The sequence below is a fragment of the Amphiprion ocellaris genome, chromosome 18 (genome assembly GCF_022539595.1).
Source record: "Amphiprion ocellaris isolate individual 3 ecotype Okinawa chromosome 18, ASM2253959v1, whole genome shotgun sequence".
Lineage (NCBI taxonomy): Eukaryota > Metazoa > Chordata > Actinopteri > Pomacentridae > Amphiprion > Amphiprion ocellaris.
The window spans coordinates 9,695,233-9,714,643 of NC_072783.1; the positions used below are offsets into that span (position 1 = coordinate 9,695,233).

A 19,411-nucleotide genomic window follows, 5' to 3' on the forward strand; every position below is an offset into this window, starting at 1 on the left:
GCTTGAAACCGGTCCGTGGTGCAAAAAAGGCTGGAGACTGCTGGTCTAGATTCCCAGCTACAAGTCCACAAAAACAAGAGCTCTGGTCAGCGGACATTAATTGTAACAGAAGACGTTCTCATGGTGGCCCTTCACTAGATAAACCCCCCAATGCTCTCTGCTTGTCAACATGAGCTGACTGTAGTCTGAGTAACCGCCTTCTCTTGCCTCTGCAGTATGAAATAGTAAGAACAACCAGGTACTACAGCTAATCTACAATACATTTTCTGACAAGCACATCCTTTGTCTTCTGCCTTATCTGTTCACTGATGTTGTTGGAGGTCAGCGAGGTTGACAGAGTGTGAGGAGACAGACAGAGACACACAACGGAGACTCAGATGATTTAGGTTGCGAGTAATGTTTAGTGATATATCAGAAGACGTGACACCAACAGAGCAGCTGTTCATGCCAGCATCAGTTCTGAGGATTCTCTCTGATCTTTGGGTTTATATTGTAGTTGGGAGAAGGTCAGATTTAGATTACAGATCAATATGGAGACAACTCATCTGCTTAGTTACATCAGAATAGACAATATCTAACCTTGATCATAACAGAGAGTCCTGGCATATCTTCCTCTTACAGCATCTGCCTGTCGGAAGATAATTTGGGATAATGTCAGTTAACAGCTGCAAGGAAATACCTTAGAAAGGGGAAAGAATAAATTTTCCTTCATAACTCACAAATAAGCCTGGCTACATTGGCCATTTGACTATATAAGGTTATCCTGATAAACTTTTGCTGGCCTTCAATAAATGGGCTCTGGCAGGAAGTCTTTGTCATGGTGCCCCTTTACTATCTAAACCCCTACAATGCTCTCTGTTTGCCAGTCGGCCTGTAAACTACACCTCAAGTAAATTCAGCTGCAAGAAAATACATTTCCATACGTTTTACAAGCTCTTATTTACTGGAGGACACCAGTACTGCAGCCTTTAAGCTAACATTTAGCATGTGACTGGGTGAATTTCAGTGTTGAACCTCTGGGGACAATAAATCTATACTCTGTAGTTTTAGCTGCTGCAGAGTTTTTCTTGTGCTAATGTGACTAAAAACAGCCAAATATTCAAACAGTCTGAAAGCTTGATGAGATTTTGTGGTTCGTTAAGTCGTGAACTAAATGTTCATTGGCTCCTGCTGCAGGAAAACAAAGTCATGCAAGCGATTTGACACCTTTACAAAATCTGCAGAGTAAGAGGGCAAAGCACACGCAATGACTCAATGGTTTTATTTTTCTAGTCGGAGCATAGTGAGGGGGTCCTCACAGTAAATTCCTCTGGGTGTCTCGGAGTATGTCTGTGAAACAACGCCAGCTTTTATGTTTATGAACCTGACTGCATTTTTTAAAAGTGAACACATTTCAGAGTGTGTGTGTGCATGTAAATGTTAACAGGGGTCTCAGAAAAAAAAAGTAGACCCATAACAAATCACCTCATTTCCAGGAAAAAGAAAAAATTTGTTCCCAATAAAAATGATCCACAAAAATACACGAGCACAGAGTGAGCACAGCTCTGATCAAACGTCCGCTCGCCAAGCCAAAGCACAAAATTAAAGAGGCCAGAAAGATTTCGGGGTGTGAAATGCAGACACTGGCTGCTTTCTAACCACAGATTCGTCCAGAAATTTCAGCAAAATAGGAAGATATTTTTAAAAAACAACGGATCAGCCAGGGTCTTTGCATGCAGACGGACAAGCTGCATCACAGCAAAGGTGAACTGAGGTAGAGATCATTTTCAGTGGAAGTAAATCTGTGTGGCCAGAAAAATGTTGCATGTGCTTACAATTTAACTTTAACCTTCACTTTCACTTATCTTAGAATTGTACAGATTCATGTTATGACTCAGATATCTGCTCCTGAAGCCGTCTGCACATTGTTAGGATCTAAAATGTCTCAGTCCGAGAGCATTTCAGGTCACATTCGTGGTGGAAAGAGCTGAAGCTGCAGGTTCACATCAGATACCGTCCTTGGTTTATTCTCTCGGAGAAGATTATCAACAATTGTTTTGCTGTTTGTCTAAGTGAGGCGATAAATAAGTGCTTTCACATGAATTATCTGGTTTTGTTCATATTTAGAAATCTGGTTCTGCATATATCTGTACACTACAGTTCCAAAGTTTGGAGTCACTTAGAAATGTCCTTATTTTTGGAAGAAAAGCAGTTTTTTTTCAGTGAACATGACCTGAAATGAATCAAAAATCCAGTGTAGACATTGTTAATGTGGTAAATGACTATTGTAGCTGGAAACGGCTGATTTTTAATGGAATATCTACATAGGGGTACAGAGGAACATTTCCAGCAACCATCACTACTGTGTTCTAATTAGAGATCGACCGATATGAGTTTGTCAGGACCGATATCGATTATTAGTAGTTAGAGGAGGTCAATAACCGATATTTTGAGCCGATATTCATTTGCAGTAAAAATGTAAAAATTGGCGTTAATAATTTTGAATAATGCAAACACTGAACTTCATTTAAATGCCTAAAGCATGTTTATGTAATCAAACAAATAGAAAATAATAGCTCCAGAAGTGCATGGATTTCCTAGACTCAGAAGCATCTCATAAAGTTGAATAAAAGCTTAAATAAATCGCTCTCTGAAATTTTTCCACAGTAAATTAAGTAAAATTCTTTGTTTTAAGTTCAAACACAACAAAAATACAGGGAGTTAACAAGCTCAGCAGCAAATCTTGTAAAGTTATTGCAGCATTTGGGAAGCCTTAAGTTGATTAAATTATTAAATTTTATATTTTACCATGCAATAGCAGGGACCCTGTCATTTAAAACTATGTTGCTGCATTATTAATGATTAATATGACAAAAGCTACATAAAAAAGTATAATAGTTGCTATGAGTGCACTTAAACTCCTGACAGAACAGAAACAGCCTTTAGGGCTTTAATGAGCCCACACAGTATTTAAAATGTTCCACCATTTTGTTCAGATAAATCACTTCTGAATTTTACTCTCTCATCTTCACTTTAATTTTGAGACCATAGTACCAGAAAGCTCACAGCAACATTAGTAGTCATGAGTTGTAGAGTTTTTCATGTAACTTTAATGCAAACACACACTATTCTCCACATTACATACATTTTCCCCATTGCTAATACATAGCCTGCAGAGTGTTTAGAGCCAGATTGACGAACTAATGTTAGGGTAAAAGCTAATCAGACTCCACCTTAGCGTTCTCCCTAAAACAAGTGAACTGAGTTTTTTACGCGCTCTCTCTTAATCACACACACATGCTTTTCTATCACAGACTGTTTCCATGTCGATATTATCATGTCACGATGCGTGGGGAATTTGAACCCAAAGTGAGAGAGAACAGAGCAGTCGGCAGGCAGGTCGCTATTAAACTGGTTTATTACAAAATACTAACTAAAAAACCAAGGCAACCACTCACTACAGGAGAGGGAGAGGGAGAGGCAGGCTCCAGGGGAGATGCCAAGTCCTCCTCTGGGAGCACAGCCAGGTTACGGGAGCAGTCGGGGGTCCACATGTGGACGGCTTCCAATCCTCTCAGGAGGCCTTCTAGGGGGGAGTCCAGGTCATCTATCCGGAGGATCTTCTGGAGGGGAAAGGGCAGGCTGCTCCGAAGTTGCACCGTGTCTGAGCAGTTGAAACCAACAATAGGAGGACAGGAATGATCCAGTGCTGCACTGCACGCAGCACCGGTCTTTATTGCTGGGGATGATTGGACCAACTGCAGGTGTGCATCTGATGCAGCTGCTCTGCATCCGCGCTGATCGGGGCGCCGTGACATAGCAGTCTTCCTTTAAGTAATTCACAGACATGTCGGGAGGTAATGGGAGTTAGCAGAGCTGCCGCTGATGTTTACTCCGCTCTTACGTTATTCTGCTGCTCACTGTAACGTTAGTAGTAGTTGTGAGATCTAGAGCACTGGGATGTTTATTACAATTTCGGAAGAGTTTTCTGCGTTTACCTTCGACACGTGTTTTCTCTCTGGAGCTTCTCACACAAGAAAACTTTCTCTCTGCAGTGTGTGTGTGTGTGTGTGTGTGTGTGTGTGTGTGTGTGTGTGTGTGTGTGTGTGTGTGTGTGTGTGTGTGTGTGTGTGTGTGTGTGTGTGTGTGTGTGTGTGTGTGAGGACAGCTTCTGCTTCAGAGGCTCTGCCTCTGCAGCTTAACCAATCAGAGGGCGTGGGGTGGATAGTGCTGGAGACAGAAGGCAGGAGAGAGAGAGGCGTGGCTGCATCTGAGCCGAAATAACCCAGTTATGAATTGATTTCTTGAGATTGGCCCATCGGAATAAAAAAAGGCCGATGCCGCTATACGTCAAATTTCCAAATATCGGCACCGATAATTGGCCCGACTGATAATCGGTCGACCTCTAGTTCTAATGCTACATTGTGTTAGCTAATGGTATTCAAAGGCTAATTGATGATTAGAAAACCCTTGTGCAGTTATGCTAGCACATGAATAAAAGTGTGACTTTTTGTGGAAAACATGAAATTGTCTGGATGACCCTACACTTTCGAACAGTAGTGTATGTATGAGAACATATGTAAGGCAGAATAGGCCTCATTTGGTGTCATATTTCAACATGAAGACAACAAAGAATGGAGCACAAAGTTTTTCTATGTGATTTTTAGGTGTAACTAAGTAAAAATTCAAGCATTCAGACAAGGACTGTCATTTCCAGACTGATTCTCTTTGGTTGGACAATCATCTGTGTTCATTTCATCAGGAAAAAAAAGTCCACATCAACAACCTTCCATGATTGATTCAGTTTATTTGTTGGTGGGAGAAACAGACGACCTGTGAACATCCTTTTTTTTTTTTTGCTGGCCCAACCCACGTAGATATTCCATTAAAAATCAGCCGTTTCCAGCTAGAATAGTCATTTACCACATTAACAATGTCTAGACTGGATTTATCATTCATTTAATGTTATCTTCACTGAAAAAAAATGCTTTTCTTTCAAAAATAAAGACATTTCTAGGTGATGCCAAACTTTTGAACAGTAGTGTACTTGGAACACTAATAGAGAAATCAATGATTATTCAACATACATCACATTACATCTCTTGTTCTCAGGTCTGAAAATGTATGAAATTCTCAATATTCAGCCAAAACATTGTACAGATGGTACTTAGGTTTTGGTCCCAACTAACGATGCTGTCTAAAATGAAACAGATCCATTTAATTGTTCTATTTTTGGAAGATTTGTGTTTACTTTCATTCTAAAATGGACTCCATGGAGAGCAGGTGTTGCCTAAAGAGCAGCTGACACAAAGTTTTTAAACATTTTGCTTGATGTACATCTAAAATGTGTATTAAGAGGCCAATCTTCACAGCTGAATTGTCAGTTTTACTCGTTCTTGTTGGAGCCCCGCCTCCTCTTCACCTATTTTTAGACCTCAGTGTTTGTGGTGGGGTTTGCCGAGACCTTCTGCCATGCGGGGCCCTTGGGTGTCCACTCAGGAAGTCCTGGTTGGTAAATCTGGCCCAATCCAATCCTACATTTGTTTCCTGGGTGTGTGTGTGTGTGTGTGTGTGTGTGTGTGTGTGTGTGTGTGTGTGTGTGTGTGTGTGTGTGTGTGTGTGTGTGTGTGTGTGTGTGTGTGTGTCTGGACCATCTGTGCAGCGTGTGTGTGTGCGTGTGTGTGAGCGATTGCATGCATGTAGCATGTATATCTGCATTAGTGGGACTGTGTGGTTGGCATGAAAGCATCCAGTGTATCTTCTCCTAAAAGGCAGAACAAGCAAACAAACAGCTTTGCAGTAGGAAGCAGGTCGGCTGTTTAACAGCTGCTGAGCTTCGGTTCACTGCAGTTCAGCCGCCTGGTAATGAGTCTTACAGCAGAGAGCGCCGCTGTACATCCTGGTTCTGGTTTCACCTGCATCTCACCGGATCCACTCGCATGTTTACACACAGCTGACATTCTCCTGCTCAGCTCAAACATTTCTGAAGGAATTTCTCAATTTGTTCTGAACCGTAGACTCTATTTTAAGTTTTTGGACTCCTCACAGCGAGAGCCTTTGCTTTTAAATCAGCATGTAGTTATATAACTTATTTGAAACAATCAAAATCACCAAAGCTGAAGGAGATGACAGATTGTTGCGCCGCCAAAATCAACTCCTATGAAAGCCTGGACATCTTTGAAAGTTGGACCCCGGAAATGTTTTTGCTGCTCCGTCTCAGATTTTGTTTAGTCTTCGTAAATTTGTTCATTATGGCCAAAAACTAAGTTCTGTAAAATATTTTGGCTGGATTTTTGAGGAATTCTTGTTTTCGTCTTCAAAAAAAACATCCAAAAACCATCTCACCAGTCATTTTAGGGGTTTGATATCTCCAGAAATATAACTTCCACAGCCGTGAAATTTGGTGAGGACACAGACAGAATGGGTTCCAGAAGATCTAAGTGATTGATGACAAATTATTGACCATCGAAAACAGAAAAATGTGCCCAGATATTGTCTCTACGTGTATATATATGGATGGATCCATATTTCCTCCTATAAATAGTCTTTGGTCGACATTTCACCAACTTTTGAGGCTCTAACATCAGTAGAAATTAATGTTTGGCAAGTATGGCAAGACCAGATTCCAGTTTTTGTGTTTTTTTTAATAAAACGGTGATGTGGACTCATTCGTAGGTCCGCAAAAACTGGTGTGCACGGGGTTCTAGCAAATTTGTAAGTTGCTTCCATGTTGTCTTCATGTTGAAACTGAACAAATTACTTAAAAAAAATAGGTAAACTGTTTCTCAACTAGTTCAGAAACTTAGACTGTATTTAAAAATTTGTACTTAAAATGAATACAAAGGATTTTAAATCAGCGTTAAGCTATTTAGCCTGACACCATCAAAATATCCAAAGCTTAAGTAGATGTGAGGCCTTTGCAATGCCAAATTCAATGGCTATGAAAACTTTATTTTTTCCAATAACTACACTACTGTTCAAAAGTTTGAGGTCACGTAGAAATTTCCTTATTTTTGAAAGAAAAGCAGTTTTTTCAATGAAGATAACTTTAAATCAATCATAAATCCAGTCTAGACATTGTTAATGTGGTAAATGACTATTCTAGCTGGAAACAGCTGATTTTTAATGGAATATCTCCATAGGGGTACAGAGGAACATTTCCAGCAACCATCACTCCTGTGTTCTAATGCTACATTGTGTTAGCTAATGGTGTTGAAAGGCTAATTGATAATTAGAAAACCCTTGTGCAGTTATGTTAGCACATGAATAAAAATGTGAGTTTTCATGGAAAACATGAAATTGTCTGGGTGATCCCAAACTTTTGAATGGTAGTGTACGTTTAGATATTTCAGAACATTTTATTTGTCTTGAAAGCAGGATTTGCAGTCAAGTATATTGACACTAGCTACATGAAAATTTTAAGCAAACTTTTGAAATGTTGCCAAAAAAATCAAAAGAATTATTAATTATATTAGGCTTGTTTCCATTAACTGATTTGGAGTAAATAAACTAGGCTGGGTTATGTCTTCAGAAGGTGGCGCTATTGCATGTCAAAATCAGTTGTTTGCCATCCATCCATCCATTCATTCATATTCTTCCACTTATCCGGGGCCAGGTCCCAGAGCAGTGTTTCCTCTAGGACTTTTTTCAGCAGCGACGGCAGGCTCTCTGCGAGCTGTGACAGTGCAAACAAGTGACACTTGACTGCAAATTTTACTTGTACTATCTATTTATTGAATGACCAGTTGAAAATGGCTTTTTAAAGGCTGAATGTAAAAATAAAAAAAAAAACAACATTAAACAAGCTCATCTGAAAATGCAGGCAGCAGTTACATCATGGTGTGTAGATATTAGCTTAATGCTATTAATTAGTTTACTCACGTTAGCGACACTGAGTTGGCACCGGGCCCAATTAACTTAAGCTACCGATATGTTACGTAATATTAGCTGGCCATCAATATTTTGCGAGTGTCTATTTGTAAAATCTATTATGAGTTATCTGAAGCTAATGACGTGATGTCACTTTCAAGGCTGCGCTCTCGTGAGTCATTAATGTTGTATTAATCCGACATATCAAAGAGTAGATACTGAGTGAGATAGTTATCTGTAGTTTACCTGAGTACTCGTGAGTACCAGACACAGTGCAGGACTCTGCTGTGAAGGTGGAGTCATGCAGCGGTGGTGTATTTGCGACAATAAAAAAAATAATATTTTAAGGAGCGGCGGCTAGGATTTAGGAATGGCGGCCCGCCACTCCTAAATGAATGCAGAGGAAACACGGCAGAGGCAGCAGAAAAAGCAGGTCATTCCAGATGTCTCTTCCCTTAGCAAGACTTTCCAGCTCTTCCTGAGGGATCCCGAGGCATTCCCAGGCCAGATGAGATACATAATCCCTCTAGCGGGTTCTAGGTCTGCCTGGGGTCTCCCTCCAGGCAGACGTGTTCAGAAAACCTCCAAAGGAAGCCTCCCTGGAGGCATCCAAATCAGACGTCCAAACCACCTCAACTGGCTCCTTTCAATGCGAAGGAGCAGCAGTTCTACTCTGAGGTCCCTCTGGATATCTGAGCTTCTCACCCTATCTCTAAGGCTGAGCCCAGCCACCCTACGGAGGAAGGTATCCACGATCTTGTTCTTTTGGTCACTACCCAGAGCTCATGAGCAGATGAGTGTTGGAACGTAGATGGACTGGTAAATTGAGAGCTTGGCCTTGTGGCTCAGCTCCCTCTTCACCACGATGGTTTGGTACAACACCTGCATTACCCACCAATCCGCCTGTCCATCTCGCGCTCTATTTTCCCATCACTAGTGAACAAGATCCTGAGATACTTGAACTCCCTCTCTTGGGGAAGCAACTTCCCCCCAGCCCAACTCTGATATCCATGTTCTTGTTTCTATGTCTTACTGATTCAGAGATTTTTAACTGGTGAAATTTATACTTGAAATGAATTGAATATGTGAATCTGAACACATTTTCATCGTCACAATAAAAGGCACCGAACAGCAGTCAATTTGAGCAGCTCTTCACCAAAGTGTATCATCCCACATTGCAGCCACAAGACTAATTGACGCCCTGTTCTGTCTTTGATCGCTTCATTCCAATCATCAGTTTCTCAAACAGCCCCGAATTAGTTCATCTGTGTCTGTCCAGGCCTTCTCTGGATTACAGAAGATTTAGGTTAGCCCTTGTTACTCAACTGTATAGGAAACAGCTGAAATTTCAAAACGCCGTAGATAAGCACACACACTCATACAGACCAAGAAAAGCGCTAAATCGGTCAGGAGGGAATTTTGGGCTCAGAGCTCTGGCTGCAGCTCCGTGAGGTTCCAGTAATTTCACTGTGTCTCCTGTTTCATTCAGAAGCAACTGCTATGTGCTGCATGTGTGAGTTTCATAAGCATTCTTATGTCATGGCTCATGAGGCTGTGATGTGACGCTAATCTAGCCCAGCACCACCGGGGGAAACAGCTACTTTATACTGGCTGTCTACCACCACGGACCATTTGGCGAACACTGCGGGTTTCCATCTTCACTTTTTCTTCTTCTCTCATTGTTTTGCTGCTCCGTCTTGTCTCTCTAATTTCTGTAAACCAAAGGAGAAATCATAATCGTGACCTCCTTTAGGACATTACTGAAACCTCCTTGACCCCAACTGCAAGTGGGACTCCACTGGTGCTACATTTCATCACATGTATGCACATTATTTTTAAAATCATCTCAACCACAAGCACAATGTGGTAATCACAGAACCCAAAAAGATGTTTGTACACTCAGCCAAGAAGGAATATAAGAAATGTTGTACTTTTGATTAGTCATAGTGAGGGTTGTAGGGTTCAATAAACTGAACAAAGTGAAGAGACTGTGTGCTCATAAGTAATTTAGAATTTGAATTATCTGACTTCCAGGTAAATTTCACTACACAACAGAAGTGAGTACGCCCTTGTGCAATAAATGACTCTAAACTGAATGTTACCTCACAATCCTTGCATTACCTTTAGCATGAATAGTAGGGTATTAGGTCTTCTGTAAAGTTAAAAACCAACAATTTACAACCAGTATATTAAAACAAGAAAAGCACTCAGAGAGCACAGTACTCTGCCAAGGCTGCTCAGTCATTGTATCTTTTCCAAAATGATAATCTTGAAAGAATTGGTGGCAGAAATCAATAGAATGTGACCATTTAATATAGATGTAACCACAAACAAAATGACCTTGCACTGAGCACTGGTGTGTGTTATGCATGTGTACATTGTGTACGGATACCGATTCGCATGACCTAAATATGTAGCGGGCGTCGGGAATTGATGGGACTCAAAAGCGCCCTGTCAGTTTAATCAGTTGTTCCGTGTATCATTTCCAGTGCATGAGTCCTGATAAGTCCTCAGCGGTGGATTTGTAGTTGGATCACAATCATGTGATCATCAGCAGGCAGCTGATGTAGTGTTCACTTGTTGTCATGGTTACAGTGACGCCGTGCTGCTATCTGGCAGTGATACAGAAATCTTTAACAAATCTGTGGCTCCACACTATAAGCCACATCACTGCCAAAATCTAATCACTTGGTCCTTGTGTCATTTCTGACCTTCCTTGAACATTTCATCCAAATGTGTTAGTCTGTTTATGAGTAATGTTGCTAACAGACAGACAGACAGACGTATGCCGATTGTCACATAACTCCACCGTTCCTTAGTGTAAAAAAGGTTTAAAAAAAAAAAAAAAAGGTCCAAAATAAGAACTAAATGCAACAAAAGTTGGTGCTTCCTGTGTCCACTTTTTTTTCTTGACAGACTCCTTAAAATGGAGGAAATTACATTTCTAGTTGTTCTGTTATTATTTAGATGCTACTGTTTTTACTCGCTCTTTGCTTGAGGGGTTGTTTTGCTCTACTTTTTCCTTTAAAATACCACAAAGGTGTTCTTTTGGATTCAAATCAGGTGACTCATGTGACCCGGTCGTATGATATCACCTCTACAAAACCTTTTGTACTCATGCAGCTCCATGTCATCACACTTCCATCTCTGTTCTTCACTGTCAGGACTATGCATTCACTGTGGTCGTCCTCATCAGGTTCACACCAAACATGCTGGACTCCATCTGAGTCCAACAAAATCATCTTCATCTGACCAAAGAATGTTCTCCAAATATTGTTTCCCAATACTTCTTTTCATGTTCTTTAGTGTCATCTGGAAGGTTTGTACCAAAAAGCAAGCTAGAATTTTTTTTCTTGTCCTCCATTCACAGAAATTGACATTATTGACATTATATTGACATTACAGTACAGAAACTCTTATTTCCACTGATAACTTCTGTGCCAAGTCTGAATTAGCTGGCATCTGTTCACAGCTAGATTGTAAAAGTAGTTCACTGTCTGTGGAGTCACTTTAGAAGGACGACCATTGCAGCTCTGATTAGTGGGACTATGAATTCTTTCCTTTCTACAGTTAAATCAGGAACTGAACTGAACAGTTCAATGGTATGGTTTATGCCTCCCTTGGTTTAAATACAGTATAATGACTTTGACTCCCTCCCAGACAACCCTGTAATCACCATTTTTCTTAGAATATGCAGCCCGAGCCTCATGATACACGTCTTTGATCAAGCAAGCTCGTAAAAGATACAAATCTCCATTATCCTGTTTGGTTTTAATCACAGATTAAATGGTTTATAAAATGCTGTTTTACTGTGCCATGTTTAGAGTTTGGATCTATAAAATAAAGGTGTCTGAAACTGACAAAAAAGCAATTTCCTTCATCTATTTGTGCTGTTTACTGGCTGTTATACAGGCAGTGTAAACAGCCTCAATAAAAGCAGGCCTGTGTTCACTCAGCTCGTACTGTACTGTGTAGAAACGCTGCTTCGGGATTGACCGCCACACCGTCCTGTCCTCACCGCTGTTTCTTTTGTAACCTATCTGTTCCCTCTCTTGCACAATTATGTCACTTCTTTTTAAGTTCAAGAAACATCCAGTCTTTGATCTGCCAAACTCCGAGTCTCTGTCTGTGCCGGCCCAAATGATTCAACCTCTCAGGATCTCTTGGAAATACTTTTGTTGAAACTTTCTCATTCCAGCTGCACTAAAAATATCGACGTCAAGCGTTGTCTTGCGGTCTCGGCCTACACGAGTTCGGTTTGAACATCAACTCCAAAGTTTCCAATCAGATTGACAGTGTTCTGTAGGGCGAGTGTTCAGATCTTAGCATGAGGTCGAAATTCAATGATATGACTGCAGCTCGCTTATTTAGCCCCGAATTCAACCACAGTCTGCATCAAGAAAGCTTTGGCTCCGTCTCACTTCAAACTCTGCACTGAGGTAAAAATAGTCTTTTAACACAGCCAAAGAATTTAGAGTCAGTTCAGGAAGCTTAATGAGACCTGAAGCTCATTCACAAACTGATGCTCAGAGAGGAAAAACAGCAAACCGCTAATGGATTTCTTTATGTTTTAGAGTCAGCATCGCATATTTGTACAACAATGTGTGAGTCTCTTACATTCGCTGACGTGGTCGACTCTGAGAGCTGCAAAAATGGGCACTGGACACAGAGATGAAGCATAAATAGCAACAAGAAAATTATTGGATCATTTCATTTAAATGCATAGAAGCCAATTCAAGACAAATACTCCAATACAATTGGCAAACATTGGTCTGCTGCACATGGTTGCATTGCCCTTCAGTGAACAGACATAGCACGGGCTTTCTGGAGATTTTAGAACTTGTCACTGTGTTTGGGCTCCATTGGTAGGAAGCATGTACAAATCAAAGCGTATCCAAGGTCTGGCAGTAACTACTTCAGTTGTAAATCTTTAAATGATGAATTATAAAGGTTTAGATGATGGAAAATCTTCTTTTACAGTCTAAGTCAGTTTGTTTTCAGCACTTTGCCTTCTTGTCATGCAGACAGTCAGTGCAATCACAAATTTTGGGCTGCATGCTTTCATTCCCAGGCGGTCCATGCAAACCCTCAAGAACTTGGGTAGCCAACGAATTCTTGACAAATGCAGAGTTTGATAGCATACAATTCTATTTATACAATTGGCACACATTGGGATGCTGCAGATAGTTGCATTGCCCTTCAGTGGACAGATGTAGCATGGGCTTTCTGGAGATTTTTAGAACTTCCCATTGTGTTTGGCTTCATCGGTGGAAAGCATCTACAAATCAAACCACCTCCAAAGTCCTGCGATGATGATTTCAATTACAACTCCTTAAATGAGGAATTATAAAGGTTAAAGGATATGATAAATTATTAAGGTGTAGATGATGGTGAATCTCATCATACAGACTCAGTCAGTATGTTTAAAGCACTTTGTTTTCCTGACACATGTTCGGTCAGTATGCTTGCAGTCGGTCAGTGCGGCCACAATTTTTGGGCTCTGCACGGTCATTTGCAGAGGGTCCATGCAGACCTTCATGGACTTGGGTAGATGACACATTCATGTTGAATGCAGACTTTGATAGCAGACAGTTATATTTATACTACAATTGGTACACATCGGGATGCTGCAGACGGTTGCATTGCCCTCCAGTGGATGGACATAGAATGGGCTTTCTGGAGATTTTAGAGCTTCCCGGTGTATTTGGTTTCTTGTCATACAGTTTCTGTTAACTGGTTTTAAGCACCATTTGTTTCTTTTGCGCATATGGAGCCAGTGTGCTCGCAGTGCAGTTAGTGCAATCAATTTTGGGCTGCATGCTGTCATTTGTATTATCCATGCAGACCTTCGTGGACGTGGGTAGATGATGAATTCATGCCGAATGCAGGCTTTGATGGCAGACAGTTCTAGTCATACTGCAAAAGATACACTTTGGTCTACTGTAAATGGCTGTATATCTTCAGTGGCTGATAAGAGCACAGGCTTTCTGGAGATTTTACAACTTCCGACTGTGTTTAGTTTCATCGGTGGGAAGCATCTACAAATCAAATCCAAAGTTCTGTGATGATGACTTCAATCAGAACTCTTTAAACGATAAATTATAAAGGTGTACATGATGGTGAATCTCGTCATACAGTCTCAGTCCTTGTATACTTGGTTGGATGACAACATTTTTGTCAAGCGTAGCCTTGGGAACCCCTTGCAGAGATGGGAAGCATAAATTGGCCTTTCGAAGCTAACTGCTGTGAAAGAACCTAATGAAAATAGAGTTCAGCAGCCTGACGGACTTGATATGGGGGTCCGTCCAGGTCAACCTCGAGCAACTTTAATCTTAGCCTTCAGGGACTTCACCATGGTCCCTCTATGCACCTGTGGGAACTCAAACTTTAAGAATTTCCTTAATATTTGCTGATTTATTGTGTCTTTGCATTGTTGCAGTCACTTTACCTCAAAGCTTTATTTAGTTTTTATTTAGAGCCTTTCTTAATCTTTATTTGTTGTCCTTTATTTGTGTAAATTTGTTATTTATTGTTGTGTCAGTATTAAAAAAGGTTACTTGGATCATAACGCAGTGTTTGTATTTAAAACAAACCTTGTTTCTGCTCCTGTTTTATTAAAAATAGGTAATCAAAAATGATTAATATTTATCAACATCGACTGAAATTAAGCCTTTCCTTGTAATGAAGTTTTCAGCTGTATCGTCCAACCTTACACTTAAATTAGAATTTAAGTCCTTCTGATAAACAGTTTTGTTCTTGACTTAGAGTTCACTTGTGGTTGTTTGTGAACTTGGACTCTCTCATTGTACATTAATCACGTCTTCAGGAATCACTGACCTGATGGCATGTTGGGGAGCAAAGTCCCAACGACCACATAGCACTTAGTGTTTATGTAATCCGTAAGCTGGTTCAACTTTGTACCGGAGTCTGAGGCTGAATGATGGGAACTGAACATGAAAAGTTAAATTAAAGAGTTGCAACTTTCCTGACCAATAATACATTTTAAAATTTACTGCAAAATTCCAAAGTTGGTAGAAGCAGAGGTCTCCACAGGTACACTTGTTTCAAGTCCAGATTTTGTTTGGTTGAGGTGTTGAGGATCCTGCTGCTTTTTCCTACTGCAGCTGATTGTTAACTGGTTAAATTAACCTGTAGTTCAAGTGTTTGTGTTGACTACCTCTCAGGATCAGGTCTAATTATCCTTAGGTAGAAGCACAGGTTTTAAAGTAGCATTAAAAAACAACATAAAAACTGACCAGCGTGACTGCTTTGTATCTGTGGATTCCACTTTTGGGTCTTGATATACATTTATTTGCCACTAGCTACCTGCTTTTTGGTAACTTTTTCTTTTATGTAGTCTACTGTAGTTGGTAGATATTAACTTACCCACATTACACAAAGTCTAACATATATCTTAACAGTCCGCCCATTCTTGTATTCATACTTTTTACTTGCATTGTTTAAATGTGAAGGTATATAGACTCTCGTTCAAAAGTTTGGAGTCACCCAGACAATTCCATGTTTTCCACAAAAACTCACACTTTTATTCATGTGCTATCATAACTGCACAAGGGTTTTCTAATCATCAATTAGCCTTATGTGACTAAGCAGACTAGTTGTCTTCATACTGGTCTGTAATCTAAATCTGACCTTCTCTCAACTACAATATAAACCCAAAGATCAGAGAGAATCCTCAGAACTGATGCTGGCATGAACTGCTGCTCTGACGGTGTCACTTCTCCTCATATCAGGAAAAATTACTCTCAACCTACACTACCATTCAAAGGTTTGGGGTCGCCCTGACAATTTCATGTTTTCCATAAAAACTCCCACTTTTATCCATGTGCTAACATAACTGCACAAGGGTTTTGTAATCATCAATTAGCCTTTCAACACCATCAGCTAACACAATGTAGCATTAGAACACAGGAGTGATGGTTGCTGGAAATGTTCCTCTGTACCTCTATGGAGATATTCCATTAAAAATCAGCTGTTTCCAGCTAGAATAGTCATTTACCACATTAATAATGTCTGCACTGGATTTATCATGCATTTAATGTTATCATCATTGAAAAAAATAAGGACATTTCTAAGTGACCCCAAACTTTGGAACGGTAGTTGAAACCTATTAGAAGAAAGAAAGTTTAGTTTCACTGCAACTTGTAAGGATCACCAAATTTTCAGTTGAATTTGGCATTGTAAAAAGCCTCACATCTTCTTAAGCTTTGGATATTTTGATGGTGTCAGATACATTAAACATCTTCATGCTGATTTAAAATCCATAGTACTCATTTTAAGAAGCACAAAAACTTTAAATACAATCTATGTTCCTAAACAAGTTGAGAAACTTATTTTTTAGACTTTCAACATGAAGACAACATGGAAACAACTTACAAATTTGCTCATATATTAATAATTTATCGAAGCCTGTGCACAACACTTTTTGTGGTCATATGAATGAGTCCACATCACCATTTTGTAAAAAAAAAAAAAGCCAAAAAATTGCAACCTTGTCTTGCCATACTTGCTAGATATTAAATTCTACTGATGTTAGAGCCTTAAAAGTTGGTGAAATGTTGACCAAAGACTGTATTTGTAGTAGGAAGTATGGATCCATCCATAGATATACAACAACAGACAATATCTGGGGCACATTTTTCTATTTTCAGTGGTCAATAATTTGTCGTCAATCGTTCGATCTTCTGTAACCTACAGCCATTATTAGACCACCCTTGTCATCAAATATAATGGTTATGCAATCAAGTACTAACGCCTGTGTGTATCATGTGACTAAAACAGACAGAAAAGAAAACATGAAATTCCTAAAAGCAGCACTTTTTGGCAGTACAGTACCGTAGCTATTGATAGAAGAACTGAAGTGATTTTGGTTCTTATCAAGAAAACCGTGGAAAATGTCTGATATCGGCTCTTAAATTAAACTCTTATGAGCTATTTATGTTGTTATCATTATATTTGTCCAAACAAATGTACCTTTAATGGTACCAGGCATTAAAATGAACAAAATGAACATCAAAACAAGGGTGGTCTCATAATTTTTTCCATGACTATATTTTGAAAAAAATGCTTTTCTTTCAAAAATAAGGACATTTCTAAGTGAGCCCAAACTTTTGAACGGTCGTGTATCCCAGCTTCGTGACTCACTAGCACTGGACATCGACGACTAACAGTATGTTTTATTGTTTTGCCAGCTCTAAATTAAAGCTAATGGACTGTAGCTGATGGAATCAGTGTTTGCAAAATTAATCACTAAAACTGTGTCTCTTTACAGTTTGAAAATTCAGCTCTTTGTCATCAAGAACAAGCTGATTTTGATGTAGATTTGCTTTCTTAGTTTGTCACTCCCAGCACTCGTGAGCTGAATCCTCACATAAACTCATCACTGGGCAACAAACACTTCTCTGCAAGTCAACTTTTCCTAATGGCCGTTTTTCTGTCCCGGTTGTGTTTGTCCACAGATCCAGTCCTGCATCTCTGCAGCGATCAGACCGTCGGAGGCTGAACATCCTGAGAACATAAATGCACATAGCATGAGAAGGACAAATTAAAGGTCAGGTTTTCTTTCCTCCCATCTCGTTCTCTTTTCTCTCCTCGCTTTGGAAAATTCTCTGGAGTTTATTTGTAGATTGAAACAGTGGAGGAGAATGGCTTGTAAGTGTTTCCAGCCACTTGGGTTTTTCCACGGTTTCCACTGGCTTTTCGGTCGAGTCAGCACCTTAAGGACATATACCTTCTTTTAGTTGTCAACTGCAGATCGGCTTGGTGCTCGGTCCTCTTCTTTTGCTAGGAGAGTGTTAAAGTGTGGGAAAATGTGTGTTTTAAGTGGCTGTGGGATGTCATGAGTGAGCAGAAATAGAAGGATCAGAAACAGATAATGGTTATTTGTTCAAATGCCGGATTAAGAGCTGCAGTAAGATGAGAGGCATCGTGGGACCGAAGGCAGCTGGATAACAGGCAAGAGAAACTCTGTGAACTCACACACTTCAGAGGCTCAGTCAAGTTAAAACAGAAATAAAGGGAATATATCTTCCCCTGCTGGAAGCTCTGAAGTGGGTGTTGAGTCGTTTGAGTGAAGAGAGGATGAGGAAACGTCGAGGAGCTGTGTGGGGAACAGAAATAAAGGCTTTGCTGAAAGGCCTCCAGATTTATGGGCTCTGGACATAGAGATGTTCAGCTGGAGGGAAGCGAGGGATGAGAAGTGGAAAGCGTCCCGGAGGATAAAACCACTGCAGTCCCGTCGCTGGGTCCAGTGTTTGGTGGTCTGGAAAGACTCGGCGGGTCTCGACCTGGACCAAGAAACCCAATGAGGATGGTCGCTTCCCCTCATGTCAGAGTTGAACTCTAGTCCTGGCAGTTATTTTCTGTTTCTGCAGCCAGAGGTAACGCCGTGTGTGGTTTGTAGCTGGACTTATTTTAGGACCACGGTTCTTTGACCTACATGGCTCCTGGAGGCGATGAAAGGTCGCAGCGGAGATAGTTATGACGTTCAAACAAGTCTGTTTTCATTCCAGAACCTGAGCTGCAGTTAATTATTCTTCAATCAGAGCAGAGCTGACAACTTTCTGCTCACAGATGGAGAGAGAATCTGTAGAAAAGAGTTCTTATTTAGGATTTACTAAACCAGGAGTGTCAAACTCATTTTAGTTCAGGTTCCACATTCAGCCCAATTTGATCTCAAGTGACCAGTAAAATCACAGCATAATATCCTATAAATAACCACACCTCCACATTTTTCCTTCGTTTCAGTGCAAAAAAGTTCATATTTAGGGAATTATCTTTGTACAAAATATTATGAACAACCTGAAGTTTCTTAAGAAAAATAAATTCAATTTCAGCAACATTCAGCCTCAGTTTATCATTTACACATTACAACTTCCAGATCACAGTTTATCTGCAAAGGAACAAAACATTTAGTCACAGGTATCTGGAACTGAACAATAGAGTGTTTTACTTTATGATCAAAGCAAAAAAAGTCAGACAAAAACAAAAATATTACAAAAACGACACACAAAACAAAAGTGCGAAAAAAGAACAAAAAATGAGACAAACAAGAAACAAAACAAAAAAGAGACAAAAAATTAGACAAAAAAGTGACCAAGCGACAAAATAATGGACAAATGACAAAAATGAGAAAAAAAAATGATAAAAGCGAAACACAAAACGACAAAAATAAGAAAAAACACAAGTGAGACAAAAAGGAAACAAAATGACAAAAACATGAGACAAATTACAAAAGTCAGACAAAAAACAACAAAAAGATGAAATACTACAAAAATGAGACAAACAACCCAAACCAGAGACAAAAATTAGACAAAGAAGTTACAAAGCGACAAAAAAAATCGATGAATGACACAAACAAGACAAAAAATGACAAAAGCGAGTAACAAAATGACAAAAAATAGACAAACACAAGCAAGAAAAAAAACCCACAAAACGACAAAAACAATTCTCAAAAAACGAATAAAGCAAAACACAAAATGATAAAAATAAGATAAAAAAAAACTAAGAGGCAAAAAGGAAACACAAAACAACAAAAATCTGAGAC

At 39.8% G+C, this 19,411-nt stretch overlaps 1 protein-coding gene across 1 annotated transcript in view; it reads left to right on the forward strand.

The window, feature by feature from the left end:
• LOC111585478 (oocyte zinc finger protein XlCOF6.1-like) overlaps positions 1-17,428 on the forward strand; it is a 109,453-nt gene extending 92,025 nt beyond the window's left edge. The window contains exon 5 of the transcript XR_008599459.1: positions 17,325-17,428. The gene's annotated coding sequence lies outside the window, so the exon portion shown is untranslated. The remainder of the gene's footprint in view (positions 1-17,324) is intronic.
• The last annotated feature ends 1,983 nt before the right edge of the window (positions 17,429-19,411 follow it).